Genomic DNA, 24,454 nt, shown 5'->3' with positions numbered 1-24,454 from the left:
GTTGTCAGAAGTTAGGTTGCACTTCAAGTGAAGGTCTGGTGTGCTGGGGTTCTTTTTATACACACCTGGGATTATGTTAATTACAATATTTGTCACAGGTGAACCTCTAATTTGTGATTGGTTGAATAATTAAAAGACATGACAAGACTTTTGTCCTTGCAAAAACAGGTGTTATGGACTTTAACAAGCTGTGAACATCAGGACACTTTTTGACTGTTTCATTTTGTACCCAGTTATTAATGTGAAAGCCCTTGGCATTAAATTGATCCATTCATTGTAACAATTGATTGATTAGAAATAAAGTTATATGCCTTTTTAAGTTACTATGTCCTTATGTGACAAGACTTTTGTCAATGACTGTACACTCACCTAAAGGATTATTAGGAACACCTGTTCAATTTCTCATTAATGCAATTATATAATCAACCAATCACATGTCAGTTGCTTCAATGCATTTAGGGGTGTGGTCCTGGTCAAGACAATCTCCTGAACTCCAATCTGAATGTCAGAATGGGAAAGAAAGGTGATTTAAGCAATTTTGAGCGTGGCATGGTTGTTGGTGCCAGACGGGCCGGTCTGAGTATTTCACAATCTGCTCAGTTACTGGGATTTTCACGCACAACCATTTCTAGGGTTTACAAAGAATGGTGTGCAAAGGGAAAAACATCCAGTATGCGGCAGCCCTGTGGGCGAAAATGCCTCGTTGATGCTAGAGGTCAGAGGAGAATGGGCCGACTGATTCAAGCTGATAGAAGAGCAACTTTGACTGAAATAACCACTCGTTACAACCGAGGTATGCAGCAAAGCATTTGTGAAGCCACAACACGCACAACCTTGAGGCGGATGGGCTACAACAGCAGAAGACCCCACCGGGTACCACTCATCTCCACTACAAATAGGAAAAAGAGGCTACAATTTGCACGAGCTCACCAAAATTGGACAGTTGAAGACTGGAAAAATGTTGCCTGGTTTGATGAATCTCGATTTCTGTTGAGACATTCAAATGGTAGAGTCAGAATTTGGCGTAAACAGAATGAGAACATGGATCCATCATGCCTTGTTACCACTGTGCAGGCTGGTGGTGGTGGTGTAATGGTGTGGGGGATGTTTTCTTGGCACACTTTAGGCCCCTTAGTGCCAATTGGGCATCGTTTAAATGCCACGGCCTACCTGAGCATTGTTTCTGACCATGTCCATCCCTTTATGACCACCATGTACCCATCCTCTGATGGCTACTTCCAGCAGGATAATGCACCATGTCACAAAGCTCGAATCATTTCAAATTGGTTTCTTGAACATGACAATGAGTTCACTGTACTAAAATGGCCCCCACAGTCACCAGATCTCAACCCAATAGAGCATCTTTGGGATGTGGTGGAACGGGAGCTTCGTGCCCTGGATGTGCATCTCACAAATCTCCATCAACTGCAAGATGCTATCCTATCAATATGGGCCAACATTTCTAAAGAATGCTTTCAGCACCTTGTTGAATCAATGCCACGTAGAATTAAGGCAGTTCTGAAGGCGAAAGGGGGTCAAACACCGTATTAGTATGGTGTTCCTAATAATCCTTTAGGTGAGTGTATATAATGCCGATTTGTCACATTATTAATTATTATTATTACCACTGATGTTGTTATAATTTTTGTTGTTTGATGAGTGTTATGTTTCTTATGCTTGTTTGTATTCTGTATTCCCCTACACTTAATTTTTTTCCACCCCTACCTACATTTTTAGTGTTATTATTTCTGTATACCTTTTTTTTTTTTCTCCCCCTCTCCCCATAGTGATTGATGTCTGTTGTTATTGTTACGCTTGTTGTTTCTGTATCCCCCCCTGTTTTTCTTTTTTTCTTTTTTCTCTTCCTTTTTCCATGGTACCGGTGAGTTCGGAGCAGCCACACTCTTTGCTCTTGAATGTAATGTAAAATAAAGTTGTCCTCCGAAGAGGAGGGGTGGTGGTGGGCAATAAAAAAAAAAAAAAAAAAAAAGAACTGCCTAGGATACAAACGTCATGCATGTAACTAAACTCTTCAGCCAATAAGGGCAAAGGTGTGTCGTCACGGAGGCGGTTCCAGTTTGTGCAGCCGGGTGAGAGGTCGCAATGCATCTAATCGTAATGCATTGCGTCAGGATCAGAATGCGTTGCTTTAAGCCAGCGCTGTAAGCAAGTCGAACGCACCCAATGACCGGACTGGGGAAACAAAATTTACAAGCGGACTTAATACAGAGGACTAATGACAACAACCAGAAACAGCTGATCACATGGGGATCCCACACGAGCTTAACGAGGGGGCGTGGCACACGGAAGGAGCGGACGATCGGGGCAGGGGTAATGTTGGGATAATATCTTTATCGTTTTGGAAGTCATTAAGAAAAAAAATGCTCTTCTTGTTTTATCCTGTTCATTTTGTGTTGAAATGCTTAAAAACACACACACACACATATTTAGGTGTAATTTTGGGGGGCCGGGAACCAATTAATTGGTTTTCCATTATTTCTTATGGGAAAAATTAGATCAGAACTCAAACTTTTTAGGATTCGATCTGGAGTCCGGAACGGATTAAGTTCGAGAACCGAGGTACCACAGTATAGTGCAAAATACCATGTATTTTGTAATGTCTCAAATGAAGTAGGCCTAAACTAATATTAGGCCACTAAACATAGTGTACTATCAAAGAGCAGCCCATTGGTTTTCAATTCAGTAGCCTAATGTGAAATACTATGGTTTAATGGTTTAAAATTATAGTAAACAAAAGCAGCTCAAGAAAATCAACTATTCATATGTTATAGCCCATTTATATGAGGAAGAGAACCAGAATTCCCGGCATGTTGAAAAAAGTGCCTACACCAAACCTTTCCATAGACTAATAAGAACCGAGAGAAAAAAGGGAAAATAAATGTCTTTCTCATAAATTGAGCAACATAGCACTATCTGCATTTAGTAGGCTATAGACCTGGTTAATTCAACTTTGACACTGACGGTGAAATAAACCTGTACAGTTTGGTCACTTAAAAAACACTGACCGTTTTTGAAAGTTATGTCTGTACCTGATCATGATGGAGGAGAATGGTAGTCTTTATATACGAGATGGCCTGATGGGGATCGGTAAAGATTTTTTCCTCGCCATCAAATGTGAAACGGAATGTAGCTGGATAACAGAGACCAAATTTCACATCCTTAACAGTTCTAAGGAGCTGCTTTGCTCTTTAAAGGCAGCTCGCTTCTTTGCTATCGCCAGAGTGAAGTCCGGAAAGATGTGCACACGCTTCTCCTTGTAAAACAGCTGCTTCTTCTGGCTGGAGAGGCGAAGGATGCGATCCTTCACGTCACCATAATGTACACGGATTATGAATGGTCTTGGCCTCTTCTCTTCCCACGGCCTCGGTGATAATGAACTGTGGCCCCGGTCCAGACATGGAGTTTCCTCCAGGTTCAGTATCTCCTTCAAAGCAGTTGCGCAGAATTGCCGCGGGTTGGTCCCCTCTTGGCCCTCCTCTATTCCAACAATGCATTTAGTTGTCAGGTTACACACATCTGACTGCAGTTTTTTCACGGCAGTTTCCAAAGTAAAGACTGTAGAGCTCCACACCGTGGTAGACTGCTCGAGGTCGTCCAAACGCTCGGAATGCTGTGCATTAGCAGTCTGTAAGGAGCTAGCCGTAGAATGCAACTCTGGGCGGATAGAAGTTATTTCTTGCCAGAGGACAGCAGTTTGTGTATCTATTTTCGTGCCCAATAGTTCAATCGCTGTCATAATTTTCTCAACCGAATCCGAAGAAAGTTGCTGTGCATCACCCTCAGTGGTAGCCTTCTTGCTAGCTGTAGCAGGTTTCTGTGAGCGACTAGCCATTTTTAAACGAGGAGGAAAACAAAACTTTTAAACGCGTTTTCTTGCTGCCTTAGTCCTTCAATTAGTGATGTTAAACTTTTCGGATAAATATTTATCTATCAATATGGCTTCTGCAAGTATGTAAATATAATGAAAATGAAATTGCTCACTGAGCTCCAGGACCTCACAGCCTCACATGTCGAACGTCAACCGGAAGTTCCCATGCAATTGTTTCTTAAACATACCTTTACCTGTCTTATCTTATCCTATGTTATCTTACGTTATGTGAAGTGTCGCTATTTACATCTGACAGATAGCCCATCTCCACAGCCATCTCCAGAACCCCAGGGATGTCACTCAGCTGGTCCAGCACATCACTAGGAAATTTGACCTCATCTTCATCAAGTCTCGGTCGCAGGGGCACCCTCATTATCCCCGTACGAATAGTGAGCCTCAGAGTTTCCATTCCTCTGTTGCTTGCAGATGTGAGCTGAGCTCATGAAGTCGTTCCAGAACTGCTGGCACCAGTAATGAGCAGAGCACTTGGCATCATAGGTCATCTTATTGTAGTTGCTTATATAGTAATGATTGAATTTTTCCATTTTTTCAATAACAAGAGAAGGGGACAAAAACGGTGGTGTTGGACCCATGACCAGCTGAGATGAGGGGGCCTGCACCAGAACGTGAGGCAGAGGGGTGGGATGAACTACGGCTGGAGCTGAAGATGGTTCTGGAGCTGGGCTAACTGGTGAGGCTACGCATGGGGATGAAGGAGGGGAGTCCATAAAAAGAGATGGAGAAGGAGGTAAAACAAAAGAGGATGGGACTGGTGAGGGAACTAAGAAGGAAGTTGATGATAAGGCTGGTGAGTAGGGCTCAGGGTGCGACGTTGTTGGGACTCGATGCAGGATGGTAGCGATCCCACATGGGTTGAATCGAAGGGGTTACTGGAGAATAGCAGCTTTTGTAAGTTCTTGGTATATGGCCCCCTTCCGTCCTTTAGGTTTCCTCCTTCATTCTGATAAAAGAATGACGGTACAATTATGCAAAATAAAGTGTAAAAATACAAGAATCAAATCAATTGATGGCTGTTAGTGACAGACAGACAGCACACTTGGCAGTCAGTACTGCACATTGAGAAAAATACTGCCGTCTCACTGTCTCATTGGAGACAGGAAACGAATGCTTGGGAGACTTACGCGCTGGTCTCGGATTGGGCCGCCTGCATTTCCGTAGGGGTACTTCACCTATAAAAACACACCAGTCAGTGCACAGATTGCCTGATATGCAGAACAGCATTTACTATAGAGAATGGCAACGCTGGAAAGGTTCATGTGCACCAAGGCTAGCAGCCCACTCAATCCAAATGCTGGCATCAAGAACTGACTATTGAATCAAATCATTTATATAAGTAAGTGAACTTTATTGTCATTCACTCCATACAACAGTACAACAACGGAAGCATAGCTGAACAAAATTGCGTATCTCCAGGCTCAATGTGCAGACATAAAAAGATGCACATAGTCAACATATGGATAACACAAAGAAAATTTCACTTCTTACACAGAAGTAATTAAGACTTTGTAAGACAGCATAAGGCAGCACAGGACAGACACTAAACATACAAACCAATATACATACCCAGCAGGCATCCGACATTGTCACAACGTTGAATGACAGTTGAAATCCTGTCTTTATGTTGACAACATTGTTTCAACATAAATATGATGTTGAGATTTCAATGCCTGCTGTGAGCAAGCAGGAACAGTGTTGGCACTATGCTGATCTTGCGTCGAAATATAACAATATAATATATTTTTTTTTAAAGTTGAAAAAATCATTCTGGTAGCACTCTGCAAACATTTATTAATATTTTGGAGGTATATTTTTTAAAAATGCTGTAATCTCTCGGTTTGGACTGAGCGCCGAACCGCCTTCGCGCATGCGCACTTCCTGCATTCTCCAACGGTCTCCCGCTTGAGCGCTGCTCTGGTTTTGCAAACACTTGGAAGCTGTCGAAGAGGTGGATCCTAGGCACAGGCAATCCAAAAGGTAAGCATAGGCAATCATGAAGTTGACCAACATCTAAAGTAAAAGTTATTAATGTTCATTCATTGATTTGTTATTTGTGAGGCCAATCGTTCACGCTCTTTTACACAGCCCCATATCTGCCCCATTTTAATATGCGCACAAGACGTCATGAGGATCAGAAGAGCCATCTCAGATTTACCCACCATCAAGAGAAAGACTCTGACCAAACAGGATCTTACAGCTTTTTCTTGTTTCATATTAAGGTTTTACTGGCTTGGTTCTGATTGATCTTGAAGAATAGAGAGCTGTGGTCTTATAGCATCTTGCTATTGAGTCAGAGAAAAAAACTCTTGGAGAAGTATAGGGTATCTCTCCGGAGTAGTCTATATTTTAATGGCGTGGGGATATGTTTGATTGCCAGTCCTTCCCTTGGATGATTAACATATGTAGAAAGGTGTCAGGAAAGTTGTGATACTCTTTTTTTTGTGCAGCTCCTGGTACCACCTCCTCCGCAGTAGACCAGTGGTGCTGGATGTATATTTGCATAGCATGACACAGTACTGTTGTTGATTTAATAGATTTTTTTTTTTTTAATCCACCGCGATTGTGATGAATAAGGCAAGAACAAAAACCCCAGAAATGGCTCCTGCGTGCCAGCCAGGGACCAGGAGGGATGGTTTGGCCTCTATGGCTTAACAAGAGAAGGTATTGGCTGGGTGAAAAATGCTACAGAAAACCAATCATTTTGTTTCTTTTCTAAGCCTGGCCCTCCAGGAAGATCATTTGGACATTATGTGCCTTGTCAATTGAGATTTCTTTGGGGATGCAGATATATAAGAACTACACTGCTCAGACAAATCAGCTTACACCAACACAGAAAAACACATATGGTAATTTAGTAAAGATTAATATCAGTGCCATACCATCCTCAATCGTGGTGGGTTTCTAAAAATTAAGCTTAATGAAAGTCTTAATATTAAATGAGCAAAGTGATTTGATTTGTTCCTCTATCGCAAGTTGTAGTCTAAAAGCAATGAGGCCACCACCCATTGTATCTGTTTTAGCGAAATACACTCCTTCAGTCATTAAGATAGCTCTCACCTTCTTTCAGCCCTGCTAAACAACTATGTTATGCAGTCTAACACAGATTAGCTTCATAGTCGGTGTTTGGTGCCATATATTTCACACACTTTTATACCACAGATGGTTCTCAGCACAGTTTGTTGGTTATTAAGAGCTGAACTGAAATGAAACTTGCATAAAAAGATAAAAGGCTATGTTGGTCTGAGTCTTTCTTATTATGGTGGGTTAGTAAAACACAGCAGCTGAATGCCCAAATGAGTTCAAATGAGAGACATTAAAATAGGGCAGATATGGGCCACCCATTTTGTACCTGTGTGCCACCCTTATGGGCTTGCAATCTGGAAAGAGGTGGAGACACATTGTCTTAACACTCTAGGTTGTAAATTGAACACTATAAGAGTTCATAAATATTAACACTGTACAAACAACAGTCACTGCACACTGAAAAGTGTTAAAGACAACACTGAATGGTGTGGACCCATATAGACACCATGCAGTGTTAATTTAACACTGGCACATTTGCTGTGCAGAGCAGGAGGTGATGGCAAACACAAAATGAATTCCAGTTAGGAAAAAACCCAAGTGTCTTTGATACAGCATATGTTAAATCTTAATTCTTCTTCTACAACCAACATGAACATTTACATTTTTTTGGCAGTGTTAGTGGTACTGCACTATTTACATCATTTACTGCCTTAACTGTTGCACTGTTTACATTAACTAATTCTCTTTACATTTGTTGTATAAACAAAGTTGAATCTCAACATTGAATCAATATGGAAATATTATGTAAACCAACACTCTGATAACGGTTATTCAATGTTGAGAGACAACGTTGTAACAACATCTTTACAACAGAAAATGCCTGCTGGGGAACTATTACCCATAAAATAGGAAAAGGGCAATAAGACCAGCAAATACAATTATACACCATTTAAACCTAATTAAAACTATATGGTCAATAAAACAATTAAAATGTCACCTTATATGCATGCTATTAAAAAGTTAAGACCTTTAACCCTCTGGAGTCGACGGCATCGTCGGCAATGCCGCGATCTTTCTTGTGTATTTCAGCTCATGACTCGCTGAAATCTTATTATAGAAACATGAAAAAAACGCTGACTAAATCCGTAATCTGCATTCTTTTCAAAACGTCCATTGTCGGAAGTATTAAACTTTTAAAAATTAGGTTAAATCGGCAAAAAAGTAAACCATGTCACCTTACTTTGTTTTACCTGCATCGGGGGTGTGTAGTACCACTGTCACTCGAAGATCACTATTCACATTCTAAATAGCCGCATTAGCGCGTATTCAGATCGCATTCGCATGGTAATTTCTTTCTATTTTATTTTTTATTTTTTTTTAATAAATATTCCCTCCTCCACCCCCCCTCTGCGGAGGACTACTTTATTTGTATTTATTTATTTATTTTATTATTTATTTATTTTTTATTTTTATTTACTTCCTCGAAAGAAGGGGGGGGGAACAAAGGAGAAGAAGGGGGGAAGAGAGGGAGGGAGAGAGAGGGGAAAGAAAGGGAGAAAAGAAAAAAAACAAAACAGATAATCTGCTTCCATGTCTGCTAAAAAGAGAAAGACAACATACACTCACCTAAAGGATTATTAGGAACACCATACTAATACGGTGTTTGACCCCCTTTCACCTTCAGAACTGCCTTAATTCTATGTGCCATTGATTCAACAAGGTGCTGAAAGCATTCTTTAGAAATGTTGGCCCATATTGATAGGACAGCATCTTGCAGTTGATGGAGATTTGTGGGATGCACATCCAGGGCATGAAGCTCCCATTCCACCACATCCCAAAGATGCTCTATTGGGTTGAGATCTGGTGACTGTGGGGGCCATATTAGTACAGTGAACTCATTGTCATGTTCAAGAAACCAATTTGAAATGATTCGAGCTTTGTGACATGATGCATTGTCCTGCTGGAAGTAGCCATCAGAGGATGGGTACATGGTGGTCATAAAGGGATGGACATGGTCAGAAACAATGCTCAGGTAGGCCGTGGCATTTAAACGATGCCCAATTGGCACTAAGGGGCCTAAAGTGTGCCAAGAAAACATCCCCCACACCATTACACCACCACCACCAGCCTGCACAGTGGTAACAAGGCATGATGGATCCATGTTCTCATTCTGTTTGTGCCAAATTCTGACTCTACCAATTGAATGTCTCAACAGAAATCGAGACTCATCACACCAGGCAACAATTTTTCCAGTAAACCCTAGAAATGGTTGTGCGTGAAAATCCCAGTAACTGAGCAGATTGTGAAATACTCAGACCGGCCCGTCTGGCACCAACAACCATGCCACGCTCAAAATTGCTTAAATCACCTTTCTTTCCCATTCTGACATTCAGATTGGAGTTCAGGAGATTGTCTTGACCAGGACCACACCCCTAAATGCATTGAAGCAACTGACATGTGATTGGTTGATTAGATAATTGCATTAATGAGAAATTGAACAGGTGTTCCTAATAATCCTTTAGGTGAGTGTATATGTAGCATACACACACGTGACCGTACCCTTATATATGTATATTTCAATTCCTAAATCTATAACATACCCTAAAAAGTCATAATAATAATGATATTGATCGCTCAACCATTCTTGTATGTATGTGCAAGTGCAGGTGTGACCTGATTTGTCATTGGATGTGCTGGCATATGATGCCGTCAGGGGAGGTGACAGCACCCCCCCCCCCCCCCCCCCCAGGCCCAAGGCGAAGGCAGGAGAACCAGGCAACCGAGGCCACCCTACCGCCCCCCCGGCACAAGGGCCCACAGCCACGCATCCCAGAGACAACCACCCGCCCAACCCGAGAGGGAGCCCGCGAGGGACTAAGGGGGCGCCAACCCCCGCACAGGGAGGCCCGCAGAGGGAGGACGGGCGGCGAGCCCCCCAGCCCCACTCGCAACCCCCCCACCGAGGCACGCGGGTCCAGGGCCAAAGGGCCCCACCAACCAGGACCAACCCCCCCCCCGGCGGACGGCCCCCTACACACCGGAGGGGCCCCAGCCCGTCCCCCGGCAGGACGGGCCGCCGCCCACCGCAGCGACCCGGCACGCCTCCCCCCCAACACTGCAGGACGATCCAAGGGGGGCCCATACAAAGAACCCCCCCCCCCACCCGGGAGCGGACCCGCGGCGACCGGCAGACCCCCCGCCCAGCCCAAACCGAACCCCGCAATCTGCCTAGCAGGGCCCAGAGCGTCCCAAGATTCCCCGGACCGCCCGCCAGGGCCCCACCACGGCGCAGCAGAGCCAAGCACCACCCGGCCCGCAGCCCAAGAGAGGAGGCCGCCCACACCCGCCAGGGCCGCCCGAACCCCCCCATGATGGGTCTTCCACCCGGCGGGCCACCCCCCCCGCACAGGGCCAGAGACAGAGAGTTAGGGGGGGCTCCTCAGCCCCCATCCCCTCCCCGACCCATGTTGGTGTGAAGTGTGCATGTACATGTGTGAGAGAGTTGTGTGTTTATGTCTACAATGCATTAAAATTAGTGGGTGCAGTTCGGGTATGAGGGCTCCACCGCTGGCAGACGGCAGAGCCCCACCTGCCTCAACCCACCTCCTCAGCCCTAGTGTCATGTGGTGTCTAACATGCAAGTAAAAATTCTCGGCGCACCTCCCCACCGCCCCTCAAGGCCCTAGTGTTGTGTGAAATGTGATGTTGGGCCCAGGGGAGCAATAAGGGTGTGCCAGGAGTGGGCCCCCCCCCGACTGGAATCCCCGACTGGCCCCAATTAGTCCCCATCCCCGACCCCGCACAGCCGGCAGGGACGGCCAACCGAGGTGTTCAGGGGCGCCACAAGCAGCCCGGCAGTAGGGAACCGCCCCCCCCCCCCCCCCCCCCCAGGCGCAGACCGGGAGAGACCCACCCCACCACGCCCGATGAGACCCCAGCTAGCAGCCAAGGACGGGACAACCCCAGACCCCCCGGCAAACGGGGAGCCGGTCCAGCCAGGCGGGGTGAGGTCCCCAAGCAGGCAGAGTGAGGGGGAGGGTGGGATGGGGTGCCCTAGGTGTGTAGATGAGTCTTCACAAATCCTTTGCCAGAATTCGTTGACCGGTGTGCAATACCAGAAAGCATGCAGGTAATTATCTGGTGCATCCTTCTTACAAGTTAGGCATATGTCAGTATCTCTGATACCCATCTGGAACATCCTCTGCCCTGTGTAGTGTGTTCTGTGTAAAATTTTGTACTGTAATAGCTGCAGGTTGGAGTTCTGATTCATTCGAAAGGTATTCAAGCAAATTTGCCTCCAGAAGTTAGTGTCTGGATTGATGAGCAAATCCCTTTCCCATTTGTGGGTAGGGAGTGAGAGCGTTGTATCAGATTCTGCTAGATGCACGTAAATCCTAGACAGTAGTTTTTTAGTTGGAGTTATTAAAAAGTTTGCTATTTTTGGTGAAAGCTCCAGATCTAATTGCTTACGGCACCATCTATTATGTATTATTGATTTAAGTTGAAGATATTCTAAGTATTTGTTTTTCTCAATGTTATAAGTTTCTGTAATTTTGTCAAATGATATCATGCAATTGTCTTGGATTATATGTTCGAGGCGCTTGATTCCTTTATTATGCCAAGCCAGGAAGTTTATCACTTTTTTTATTTAACAGGATGTCAGGGTTGTTCCAGATGGGTGTCAGTTTGCATGGGACCAGTGAAATTTGGTTCATTCTATTTGGTTCACTGAGAACTGTTTATAAGCTATCATCAGTCCAAGGAGTGACGCCGATGTTTCCGTTCTGCCTTATTTGCTGTAACTGTAGTTCCGCTTTTTGCCAGCAGGCTGCGCACAGACAGCGTTTCTGTGGGCAGCACATTGTATGTTGTTAGATTAGTATTTCATAACTGGACTGCAGGACATTGCGTAAAATCATTTTCTGCAGTAAGTATTGGAGTGTTTATAAAGGATCTTTTTAAAAAAATAAATAAATAAGTTTCTCACAAACACCTCCATTCATGACTGACTGAAATATCAAGGATGAAAGTGATTAGGATCAGCTCAGAGAGCGCATGCCGAGCTGTTGCTAAAGTAGCAGCAGTCAACTTTAAACCAATGTTAAACAAATACTAGTTAATACTGAAAACAATCAGTCATTAAAATTAAACAGCTTGCTAAGCTGTGTTTCCTTTAACAATATAAATGTTATAGATAAATGGAAACCCCACGCTCTCCGCGAATATTAATCACCAAGATTTATAAAAACCGCCACTGTACTGAAAAATAACGTTGCTTATGAATGTTGGCAAGTAAAAAAGTATTTGTACTTTGTGATCAAGTGCCATTCTTGGCACATCACACAACGACGAAATGTGTCCTCTGCATTTTAACCCATATGTGACATATTAGTGGGCGGCTATATTATTTAGCTTCATTCTTAAAATAATAATACTAATACCAAAAATAATAATAACAAAACCATATGAAGCCAGGTCTATAAAGCTAAAGTACCATAATGATTTGAAGCTATTATAGAGCGTAATTTGTAAAGAGGGAGACATGAACCTTACAATAAGTGTGTGTATACCAAAGTGGGCAGCTGTCTCTTTAAGACGTTCCTGAGTGCCGAAAGGTAGGGTGGGAGTTTTTTTTCCGGCGGGCTTTTCTAGACGGAGGAAGGCGGGTAAAGAGAGCGGAAAGAAGAGTGAACGGCAACTTAGAGAAATAAACGTATATATCTACATATATATATATATATTTGTGTAGATATCAACGTTTAGAGCACTGTTTATTTTTTTTGGCCGAAGCATACAATTGCAGCAATTAGTGGATAGAAAGATTTTGGTGCAATTGCTCTCTTTTGGATATCCTGGTAGGTCAATTTACCTGTTTGGTTAAATGTTAAGGAAAATATAGATATAGGGATCATTAGTGTGAAGGAAAAACAGTCAGGATATGAATGTGAACCTTTGTTGATTGTGTGGTTGATTATTTTCTTTGCTAATGTATCATTTTTTGTAGTTGTATGTAAAATGCTAAAGCTACCTATAAGGCTACTTGCTAATTGATCGGAATACGTTGACTGTGATATGGTGTTATTCAGTTTAGCCACCCTGTTAGTACCATTGCAGGTTTAAATGTTTATAATGTGCATATATAAATATATACATGTATATGTGTATATTAATGTTATTCAGGAAATCTGTATAGTATGGCCTAATGTGGATCTGAGATTGCGCTGTATGTTAATGGATGATGGAAAAAAATATAATTTTGTGTGATGTTTAAATAAGACATCTAACTCTCTGTACTTTGTGTGCAGACTGTTTTTTTTTGGATTTGATTCCGTTCCGAATTCAGTATTTTTTCGACCAAGGAAGATCGCTTGTTTCACAGAGTCGCCCCCTCTGCGTTGAACTGCGCAATGCAACAAGTTTTTTGCAACTGGAGATTTTTTTCTTTCCCAGCGCTTTGTGAAGACATCCTGAAGTGTTGCAACGGGGGTTGCTATAAATGGCAACGCCTCTGCAAAGGTCGGGAGTGGCATCCACCTCCCCAGTGGACACGGGGATCACGGGGATCAGTGGGTGGCAGTTTGGGAGAAGATTGCAGCCCTCGAAGACGAGGTGGACCGTTTACGGTCTGAGATCTCCCAGCTTGCTGGTGCCCTGACTGACCCAAATATGCCCCGGAGCAGTTCGGAGACCACTGGGACTCTTATAGTCCCCACTTCAGCTCCAAGCTGTTTCCCACCCCCTCCTCCTCCTCCACCGCCTCCTCCTCCTCCGCCTGCTAATATCCAGGGCCCGAAGCAGAAGACGAGTCATCGTCAGGGAAGTGGCGCAGGACCCACCAATGGCCCCAACATGGTGGATGTTCTGGCGGAGCTGCCGCACATTAAACTGCGCCCAGTGATGAGGTCGCCAGGTGGGACGCCAGTGACGAGGAGGGGACTGACGCAGGGGACGCCCATGCCCTCAGAGGACTTTGCTGCCATCTTAGCAGAGGCTCTGAATAGGGCTGGGCGATAAAACGATTACGATATGTATCGCGATAGACACGTGATCGATATCAATAAAAAATGTGTTCGATAAAACGTTCGATATTTTTTATTCTTCGTCGGAAGAAAACAGAGGTTGCGAAGCTAGTTTGGATCCGAACAGGTGTTCCGGGCAATTCGGTTTCCCTATGTTTCCCCTGTCTATCGGGAAATAATGTTTCCCCTAATATTAAATCAAAGAGGTATGTGAAATGTCTGAAAATCACTCAAGTACATTATTACATGTGAATACTGTATTGTTATTAGTACCGAGGCCCAGAGTTGCTGTATACCTGTTTTAACAGGGGGGAACCAAATATCCTGGATGTCAGGAAATAATGTTTCTCCTAATATTTAGGCAAATATGTATGTGGGATGTCTGAAAATCACTCAGGTACAGTATTACATGCGAATACAGTAGTTCGTCACGCATAATATAGTCTTATAAGAAATACTATACCGTTTTCATCAAGAAATATCTCTATCCAGCGAATTAAATACTTTCATTTATTATCAGTAAAAACAAAAAACATGTGATGTTTTAAAATATGTGGCTTGTTTACCTCAAGAGCTTCGTAAAAAGACATGAAAACAACAGCGAAACCGTGTACAAATCAGCGCGCGACAGGGGAAACATAGGGAAACTGAATTGCCCGGAACACCGGAAACGCAGCTGTCATAAATGGTCGTAGCACAGCAAAACAACTGCTTTATGGAAGTTTTGCCGGTTTTTTGTGAATCACTGTGACCCTTCCCTAACGCCGCTCGCCCCCCGTCTCCTGAATATTAAGTTATAGGTCTGTATCCTTTCGGTTTGTATGTGTCATGTTGTCCGGTTTTTCGCGTATCCCGTGTTTCGTTTCGAGTCTGCCGTGTCTTTTGTTTCCCCTTCTCTCTTTCCTCTCTGTGTTTACGGCGCACTTCCGGGTTCCGGCTCCCTACGTATCGCGTCTTCCTCGTTAGTGTTTGCATGTGTGTCTTTTCCTAGCACAAAACCTGGACTGAAAATATACTTGAATAGTTCAACTTCAAGTATGATTAGAGTAAGAATAACTTGAAGAGTTACTTTTTCATATTTCTGCAGGTTTTATATTTCAAACAATGTTACTGTACTGTATCAGGTTTGTTTTTTTATATTACAGATGTACTGTATCTCAGTCTACGTCAGTTTTATTTATGTTTACAAAACACTGCACATATTTTAAAAACACTTTATTTTCCATGGTTGTTGACATGTTTAAAATAAAAATGTTTAAATGTAATATATTTTTCTCCTGGTCTTTATTTTAAATGGGTCATAAAAAATGTCAATAATTATCGATATCGACCGATATGAAACACTCATATCGTGATACAGTTTTCAGTCATATCGCCCAGCCCTAGCTCTGAAGAAGAAGTTCAAGCAACAGATCCACTCTGATGAGTAGGAGCAGCAGGCCTCTGAGCCCTTAAACTTTTTTTACTTAAACTTTTTTTACTTATAACATTTTTATACTTGTAACATTTTTAAACATAACATTTTTATACTTATATCTTTTTTTATACTTAAGATTTTTATACTTATATACTTTATATACTTAAACTTTATATACTTATACTTTGTGTACTGATTCTATATACTTATTAATAAATAATATATTTATATCACTATTATTTTTAAAAGAGTTGCTGATTTTGTAATACTGCTGCAGCATTCTCCACATGCTAATCACTGCCCCACATCGAATTGGCACTTTGATCTGCCACATATCACTTCACTACCCCCTGTTGAATGTTGCATCGTATGTTGTTAGATATCTCGTAGTAGTAAGTACTTCATTATTAGGCTGCACAATATTGGAAAAGATGTATTTCTGCAATGAGTATTGCAGTATTTATTTAAATTTAAAATGCTTAAAACAAACCAAATTCTCACAAACACATCTATTCATGAGTGATTTAAACGGCAAGGATGAAAATGATTAGGATTAGCTCTTGCCAAAATAGGGCTTGTAAACTTTTGTGGTAGTCAGAATTAACCCAAAGAACTATGACTCTATAATCCTCTATAATCACTCTCACTCTGTCACACTTGAATCAAACTCCAGACCTCGCATGTAATGTGTGGGGGAGGATTAGGTGGACTAATGAAATCGTGGTTCCGGATGAGGTAGTGTTCTCAGAAGAGTGCCGGTCAGAGCACTGGGATCACAGCCAAGGTGGGTTTAAGGTTTTTACTCGCAATTCTGTGGTTACAGCCCAGCAACTAACAATAGGCACCATCCAATCCAATATGTGGGCGTGGTTCTGAAATAAACCAATAAAGGGAATAACGACTGAACATTCTGGAAAAGGTAAGCGAATTATGGTAGTTTCAAATATGTCCACAAGATGGCACTGAAGGATTACCAGTAAACTATATAATAAGTTGGAGGTGCTCCTTTAACTTGATTAATAGCAATAAGAAATTATAATTACCACATACAAATGCTGACCCACGACAAATTGCTACATCAACGATAACAGGGCATGTAAATCCAACAAGCTGCCATATACGCAATCTAGTAACACTACACCGATACTGCGCATACAGAAAGAAATCAACTACATTAAAAGTATAGAAAACATTACTTACTGAACATCATACACGCACACCCGTAATCACGGACAGAAAATGAACTACCAAACGAGAGGGGCACATAAGATAATAACTATGAAATGTCTCTGGAGCGCAGGTGAACTTCTGGAACTCTTGCTCTTTGGAGGCTGCGACCAGGCAAGCAGTGTGCCGTAAAACGATCCAGCGCTGCTGCAGACTGACGTAACTCCCAATTCCGCTTCCATCTTAACATAATGAGCAAAGTTTTCTTCTTTATTCAGCAATCCAGCATAGTGTTCCAGCCACACTCGGGTACAATGCGCAATGCACCCCGCACCCAGAAATCAGCAGGTTAATATACTATAAGACGAATTCCCCTATATGGACTTCTAAGTCCTGATTGGTTACCAAACATCTGCAAACCAGGTTTCGACCATACAACAAACATAATACGCCACTATTGGTCTACTTCAAGGATGTTCAGCTTCCAATCCTCGTTAGGCCTAGGCCTCCTATGAGTCCCACACATAAGCCTGTCTATCCAGCCTAGGAAGGAGGGCAAAAACCCTAAACATTAGGGAAATTCCACTCCCAACCCAGCAAAAAGGTGCAACCCCCCCTTCGGTGTCCATGGCTGGCATGGCTCACAATGCTATCAGTAAGGGAAACCCCAACCCTATATTACCTAAATAAAGACTTCCGCGTAAACATATACAACCCTTATGGATACATAACTTGCTTGTGTGTTCAAATGCTACCATACAACAAACTGCATCTAGCATAGTATAGCAGCTACATTTCAAGGCTTCCTGCAGGTCCCCTTTCTCCCCCGGCGATGTTCCCTTCAGCCCAGTTCTCCAAGGTCTGTGGCCTGCAAAGCTGGTTCCGTGCAGGTGGCTGTGAGTCAAGGACACACGGCACCATCCCCAAAACAACAAAACCTGAGACACAAGAACAATCCTACAATGCCTCCCAACCCTGGCCTACCATCACTTTAAATTTCCCTTCCACACTTTGAACTAATGTTAAACATATACTACATAATCCTGAAAAGGAGCGGTCACTAAAATTAAACAGCTCGCAGATCTTCACACTGCAAGAAATGCAAAGATGGAGAAAGCGAAGAACAGTGAGAGTACGCCACTGCCTATGGTGTCCTTGTCGACCCTTATGAAATGCCAGCAAACACATGGACAAGGGATCCCGATGCGCTACCTTGGCTTTCTTATGGGGACACTGTCAACCACCTAGTGTCTGTCATTAGTGCGTACACTTTTAAAGAGTTTAAAAACTACAAATCTCTTGAAGCGCACAAACAGTTCACAGCTGGCTGGGCACATTGTCATCGTCAAGGATTTTAGGCATGTTTATTTATATAGCACAATTCAGGCACAAGGCAATTCAAAGTGCTTTACAAAGACAAGGATACAATCACATTAAAACTTCAAAATCACATTTCAAAGATAAGTGAAAAAGAAATAATAATGAAAATAAATAATTTTATTAATCAATTACAATGAACACATAGATAATAATAAGAAAAAGCCAAAACAAATAAATAGGTGACTGAAAAGATGTCACATTTTAATGACAGAAAATGACTGGTGCTGCACTAGGAAACTCTGACCATGCAACAATTTATCTAATTCCAGCATACAGACAAAATCTGAAAACTGCTAAACCTGTCGTTACTAGAGTGAAACACTGGACATGCGGAGCTGTAGAGCAATTAAAATCATGCTTTGACTCGACAGACTGGAATGTTTTCAAAACTGCTACTAACAGCGTGGATGAATACACGGACACTGTAACATGGCACATAAGCTTCTGCGAGGACTCTCGCATTCCCAAAAAGTCTGTTGTCAGCTATAATAATGACGACCCATGGTTTACAACTGAACTCAGGCAGCTTCATAAAACAAAAGATGAAGCCTACAGGAGTGGTGACAAAAACCTGTTCAAATTCTACTGCGGGTTTGAAAAGCCACATTCGCGCATCATACAGCCCTCACCTTTTCAATGGCCTTCTTCACACCTGGGTACCTTCCCAGGAGAATCAACGACAGAGATGTAAACAAGATCTTTAGGAGTCAGAATACAGGGAAAGCTCCTGGTCTCCCCAGCCACTCTGAAGCACTGTGCAGATCAACCATCACCTGTCTTCACAGATATTTTCAATTAGTCACTGGATCTTTGTATCTTAAATCATCCACAATAACACCTTTTCCAAAGAAACCCAGAGTCTCTTGCTTCAGTGACTACAGACCAGTGGCTCTCACATCAGTGGTAATGAAGGCTTTTGAGAGACTTGTGCTGTCATACCTTAAAACCATCACAGACCCATCGCTTGACCCTCTATAGCACAGGTGTCAAACTCCAGTCCTGGAGAGCAAGAGCCCTGCACATTTTTGGGTTTCCCCTCATTTAACACACCTGATTCAACTCCTTGTGCTAATTACCACACAGCTCTTGAGCTGAATCATTAGTGGTGGAACAGGGAAAGAACTAAGCTACACAGGGCTCTGGCCCCCCAGGACTGCAGTTTGACACCCCTGCTCTATAGTCTGCCTACAGAACCAACAGACCTGTGGACGATGCAGTTAACACTGGACTACATTTCTTGCTCCGACACTTGGAGTGCCCTGAGACATATGTTAGGATTCTGTTTGTGGACTTTAGCTTTGCATTTAATACTATTCTATCGGAGCTAATGCGGACTGAACTCTCACAACTGTCCGTGCCTGATCCAAAATAACATGTTATAACCACGATGGCCCAGTTTTACGCTACAATCATTGAGTCCATCCTTAGCTCCTCCATCACAGCCTGGTTTGGATCAGCCACTGAACGAGACAAGGCCAGACTGCAACACATCATCCACTCAGCAGAGCGAATAATCAGCAGTAACCTGCCTACCCTCCAGACACTGTACATCACCAGAACCAGGAAACGGGCATACAAAATCTTTGAGGACCCATCTCACCCTGCTCACCACGTCTTTAAAGCCTTACCCTCCAGGAGAAGACTCATGGCAATCAGAACCAAGACCACAAGACACGCCAAGAGCTTCTCCCCTCAGGCAGTCTCTCTCATTAACCAAGCCAGTCTCTGACTGGACGTTCAATTAATCGTCAGCTGCAGTGAAACCAGCATAACCAGTGAACAACTGATAAACTTCATATATAAATATCATAATACCATCATTACTGCCATTAATAAACTTAATTATCATATAATTATCATATTACCCAATTGCCAGTCTATTGTCTATTACCTTTCTGCATATGTCTTTGCTAAACGTGGAATGTTCTTTGTAATGTCATGTAAAAGCACCACCAAGGCAAATTCCTTGTATGGAAACATATCTGGATTCTGATTCTACATCCTTCATCAGTACTAGAAAACTTCCATCCAGCGTTGCATTTCATTTTGACGCTGTCGTTTTTGAAACACTTTTCTGTGATCTAGCTCTTGTTTTGGTCGCCGACTATCATCCAACAAAAGGTTCATTTCAGCTCTCCTAATCTGACATAAAACACACTAACAAACACTTTCGGGTTACTGTGCCACCAGGAAGGGATGGACTCCGGTCGGGATGGGTTTCCAGCATTTCCTATCCTGGCTGTTCTCTTTAGGGACAAACACAAGAATGGAGTCTAGTGATCACACCGGAAGCTGACTTACCTGAACGGAGATGTACGGAGCAGACTCTCATATGCGCGGGGATGCTCTGGAATGCAAGGTCTTTACGCCCCACCGCTAGAAGCTGCGCCATCCGACGCCATTTCGTCAACTATTCCACTTTTGCCTTTTTTTTTTTCCAATCCGGAAAGGAGAAGAAATGTATACCGGTCCTGAAGACCGAAGAGAGACCCGAGTGGATATGGGGCCGCCGCTTAGCGGGTCGCCGTTAGCCGGGCCTCCGTGACGCCCCCGCTCGGAGTAGAATGCCCAGGGGCGTCGCAGCCACCGGCGTCCTCCCTGTCCTCCTGTCCTCTCAAAAAACAGCAATCATTTAAAAAAACATGAGGGAAAATTCAAAAGGCAAAGATGACGTCATGCCTTACCTCAGCACAGCTGCCCACCGCACAAACGACAGCGTGTCACCTTACTTTAAAAAAAAAAGAAAAACGGCGGGAAATGGGGGCCGCGCACGGACAGGGCCCCTCCCACACAGCACATGCGGCTAATTAGCTGGCCATCCAGAGGCACTCAGTCTATTAGTCACCCATTCAGTCAGTCAGTTCTGCCTTTCAACAACAGGGGGCACTGCAATACCGGGTCGGTGCCTGGAGCAGACGGGGCAAGCTCCCTGTTCCAAAAATCTGTTTAATATGTGGTCCCCTCCATGGGGGACGTATCAAAATGACCTTTTCATACCAAAACAAAATGTAAATCAGCTCAAATACATGAATAATAAATATTATGCTTGTACTACTTACATTAACACATAATCACAATCTATGAGGTTGAAACATTCCCACACTATGCAAATCATGCCAACACAGTACAATAAGACTTTCAAAGATAATATTAAACAAACAGAACTACCTGCAGAACTATTACCCATAAAACAGGAAAAGGGCAATAAGACCAGCAAATACAATTATACACCATTTAAACCTAATTAAAACTATATGGTCAATAAAACAATTAAAATGTCACCTTATATGCATGCTATTAAAAAGTTAAGACCTCTAACCCTCTGGAGTCGACGGCATCGTCGGCAATGCCGCGATCTTTCTTGTGTATTTCAGTTCATAACTCGCTGAAATCTTATTATAGAAACATGAAAAAAACGCTGACTAAATCCGTAATCTGCCTTCTTTTCAAAACGTCCATTGTCGGAAGTATTAAACTTTTAAAAATTAGGTTAAATCGGCAAAAGAGTAAACCATGTCACCTTACTTTGTTTTACCTGCATCGGGGGTGTGTAGTACCACTGTCACCCGAAGATCGCTATTCACATTCTAAATAGCCACATTAGCGCGTATTCAGATCGCATTCGCATGGTAATTTGATGAACAGCGCAACGGTGGAACGCGATCCAGATACATCCCCTTCAGCGCCATAAAAGGGGGGGAGGGATGTGGCCAGGTGACAATGGCTCATTCATACACATGAAAGTTGCTACATATTCAATGAAAGGAGCCAGAAATAGTTACATGAGTTAGATTTTTCTTATTCATTTATCCAAATGAATATTGCAACTACACCATTTAGTCATCTTCATGTAGCCAAGACTTTGGTGATCAGATATCTGGGATCAAGACAAACTGCCAGCATTGCTTCCCAGATAGCAAAATCTTTCTGGCCCGGATGTGGCCCACATCACGCATAATCATCTGGCCCACATACCGCATGGAATGACGGTGATTGAGCGGACCGCTCTCGGTTGCCGCATCAGGTTAACATCTGGGCCAGAGCAGGGCCTGATGTTAGCCACGAGTGGCCAGGCTCTGTCTGAGATCTGGCCATATTATGGCCCATTACCAGTTTCTGAACCTCACAGATGTTAACCTCGTAAGAGCTACTTTTCAACAGGAACTGTATACACTCCCTGATCAGGCTTCAAATGTGTTTAGAAACAACAAAAGTCCAATGTCTTCAAGGATTTTGAATTTGAGGAAAAAAACAAAAAACAAAAAAAAAACAAAACAACATCCGTGGATGTCTGGTGCTGGGTGGGTACTGTCGTTTTGAGGTGGACACACCCTTTACATTTACAGCATTTAGCAGACACTTGTATCAGTTGGATAAATGCATGTTTATGGGCCATTGAGTCATGAAAAATAATGAATGTAGTGAATTACTATATTCTCAAATTACTTTTTGTAGTTTTGTGAACAACATCATTTATTAAACAAACAAATCTGAATTGGCAGAATGAAAAATTAAAAATGAAAATAAACTATTATTTAATTCCTTGGAACAACAACCTGTGGAAAACTGTGAATTTTCAATATTTTCCTTGAGACTTGAATAATGTTAATATTGATGAATAAGTGCTACAGTGATCAACCAAAACAGTGCTCAGTAAAATCTTTACGTGCCATTAAATAAAATCCATACCAAATAAAACACACACACAGAAAATCAAAGCACACTTACCTAAAACCCGATGTGTCCTCTGTGTGCTTCAGGAAAATGCATCATGTCAACCCTGTAGGATGGAGTGTCACCACCTAGACGTACCGGGGCAGCTTTCGCCTAGGATCAAGGCAGTTGGATGGATGTCAACTTACCTCTGGGGGTAGGTCGTTTAAGTAGATGGCAGCTTCCTTCTGGGGCCTGGGGGTTTGGGTGAATGTCAGCTTACTTCTGTGACCAGGGTGTTTGGGTGGGAGCGAGCTTACCTCTGGGGTCAGGGGGTTGAGTTGAAAGCAGCTTGCCTCTGGGGTTGGAACATTTGGTTGGATGTGAGCTTACATGAGGGGCCTGCATTTTTGGGTGGACAGCAGCTTGCCTCTGAGATCGTCTGCCGCCGCCCCCCAACTTTCACAGCCAGGACCTCCTTCCTTCCTTAAGGTACAGTAGAATATTTCAGACATCCCAACCTGCAAAAACTCAATTCAGGGAGGTGCCCCCAACCGCCCGACAAGGAGTGAGATGTAACTTCAACAAACTTGATTTCAGTTTAATTTCTTCATTAATTTCCTCTAGTCAGCGCACTAAATTACGAAGGTCAATATTATGTATTATTTTGACAATAATATAAGTAGATTATTTTACCATTTATGCAAATTCCTTAATTATATTCCATTGCTACTTTACAAAAGTCTTCAAGGAGTCTTTCATGACAGCATTGGCAACTAACCAAGTGTCTAACTAGTGTAGACCTGAATAATACAGCACATGAAATGACACTTGTTAAACTGACCTCAACATGCATTTTACAGTCGTTTAAACCGTCATGAGCAATGCTGAAATCACTGTTGCTAACAGTACAGCACGCAACACTGTCATTATTTTCATCCTTATTAAACAAGGATACACTTTTGTGTAGTCTGAAGTGAAATACGTTTTATATTTCCGTTTTTTGGGGCACTCTCCCTCTGTCATGATGCTCCACTGAACCGATAACTTCGGTCCTCGAGAGGTTAAATAAAAGCCCGCCCGCATTGAAATCTGATTGGCTTATTTTGCTAAGTAAACCAATCAGGATGCTGTCTATCTAGCACGGGCTACAGGCACACACGCAGGGATCCACACATATGCACGTTCTCTCTCTTTCTCTGTCTCTCTCATTCCGTCGTACGCGCGCGTCTCTCAAGTGCGCGATGCACACACTACTGTCTCGCATGCATGCTCTTGTTTACTTGCTCTTCTTTCCGGGATATTTTATTCAATTTGCGGGTATCAGGGAGTCGCTGTCAATATGTGGGAGACTCCCGGAACTTCCGGAACTTCCGGGAGAGTCGGGATGTCTGGATAACTGCTTATTTGTACTATAATGATAGCTGTTAATTTTCAGGGAGCTGTGATGATATTAGAAATTGTGCAGGGTTATATAAGTACTGTGAAGCTGTCGTTATCCAGTTAAATGTTTCAAAATATTTATTATTTTATCATATTTTATGTATACTTTCAGCTTATTCACAGGTCTCTCCTACATTCATCTTACCGTCCGTCCATGCCTACTTTAATGTAAAATCAGACAGATTGCTTAACTTGCAGCTATCCAATTACGCGTACATATTTTATTGTTGCAGATAATTAAGGTAGGTAATACAACGCTGAAGGTTAGATGTATAGTACGATTACATATGTACAACATGTGGTCATTTCAGTCAGACAAACGTTTAAAATGGAAAACGAGCTTTCCGTTTTTACCGGCAATTTCCATAGCACGTCTTTTTCGAAGTACTACACTGCCATCTATTGGACAAGTCAGGTTACTGAATCGTGAAATGTGTCCGTACT

The 24,454-nt window shown here is 42.8% G+C and overlaps 1 long non-coding RNA gene across 1 annotated transcript; it reads left to right on the top strand.

Moving 5' to 3' along the window:
- Nucleotides 1-12,591: 12,591 nt before the first annotated feature.
- Nucleotides 12,592-15,215, top strand: LOC140582391 (uncharacterized). The gene is made up of 2 exons (XR_011985339.1): nt 12,592-12,786; nt 13,237-15,215. It is a non-coding gene; the product is annotated as an uncharacterized lncRNA (long non-coding RNA).
- The last annotated feature ends 9,239 nt before the right edge of the window (nt 15,216-24,454 follow it).

This window comes from Paramormyrops kingsleyae, chromosome 24 (assembly GCF_048594095.1).
Source record: "Paramormyrops kingsleyae isolate MSU_618 chromosome 24, PKINGS_0.4, whole genome shotgun sequence".
NCBI classification, from domain to species: domain Eukaryota; kingdom Metazoa; phylum Chordata; class Actinopteri; order Osteoglossiformes; family Mormyridae; genus Paramormyrops; species Paramormyrops kingsleyae.
The sequence above is the reverse complement of the archived record's forward strand: the minus strand, read 5'-3'. Positions and strand labels throughout refer to the sequence as shown.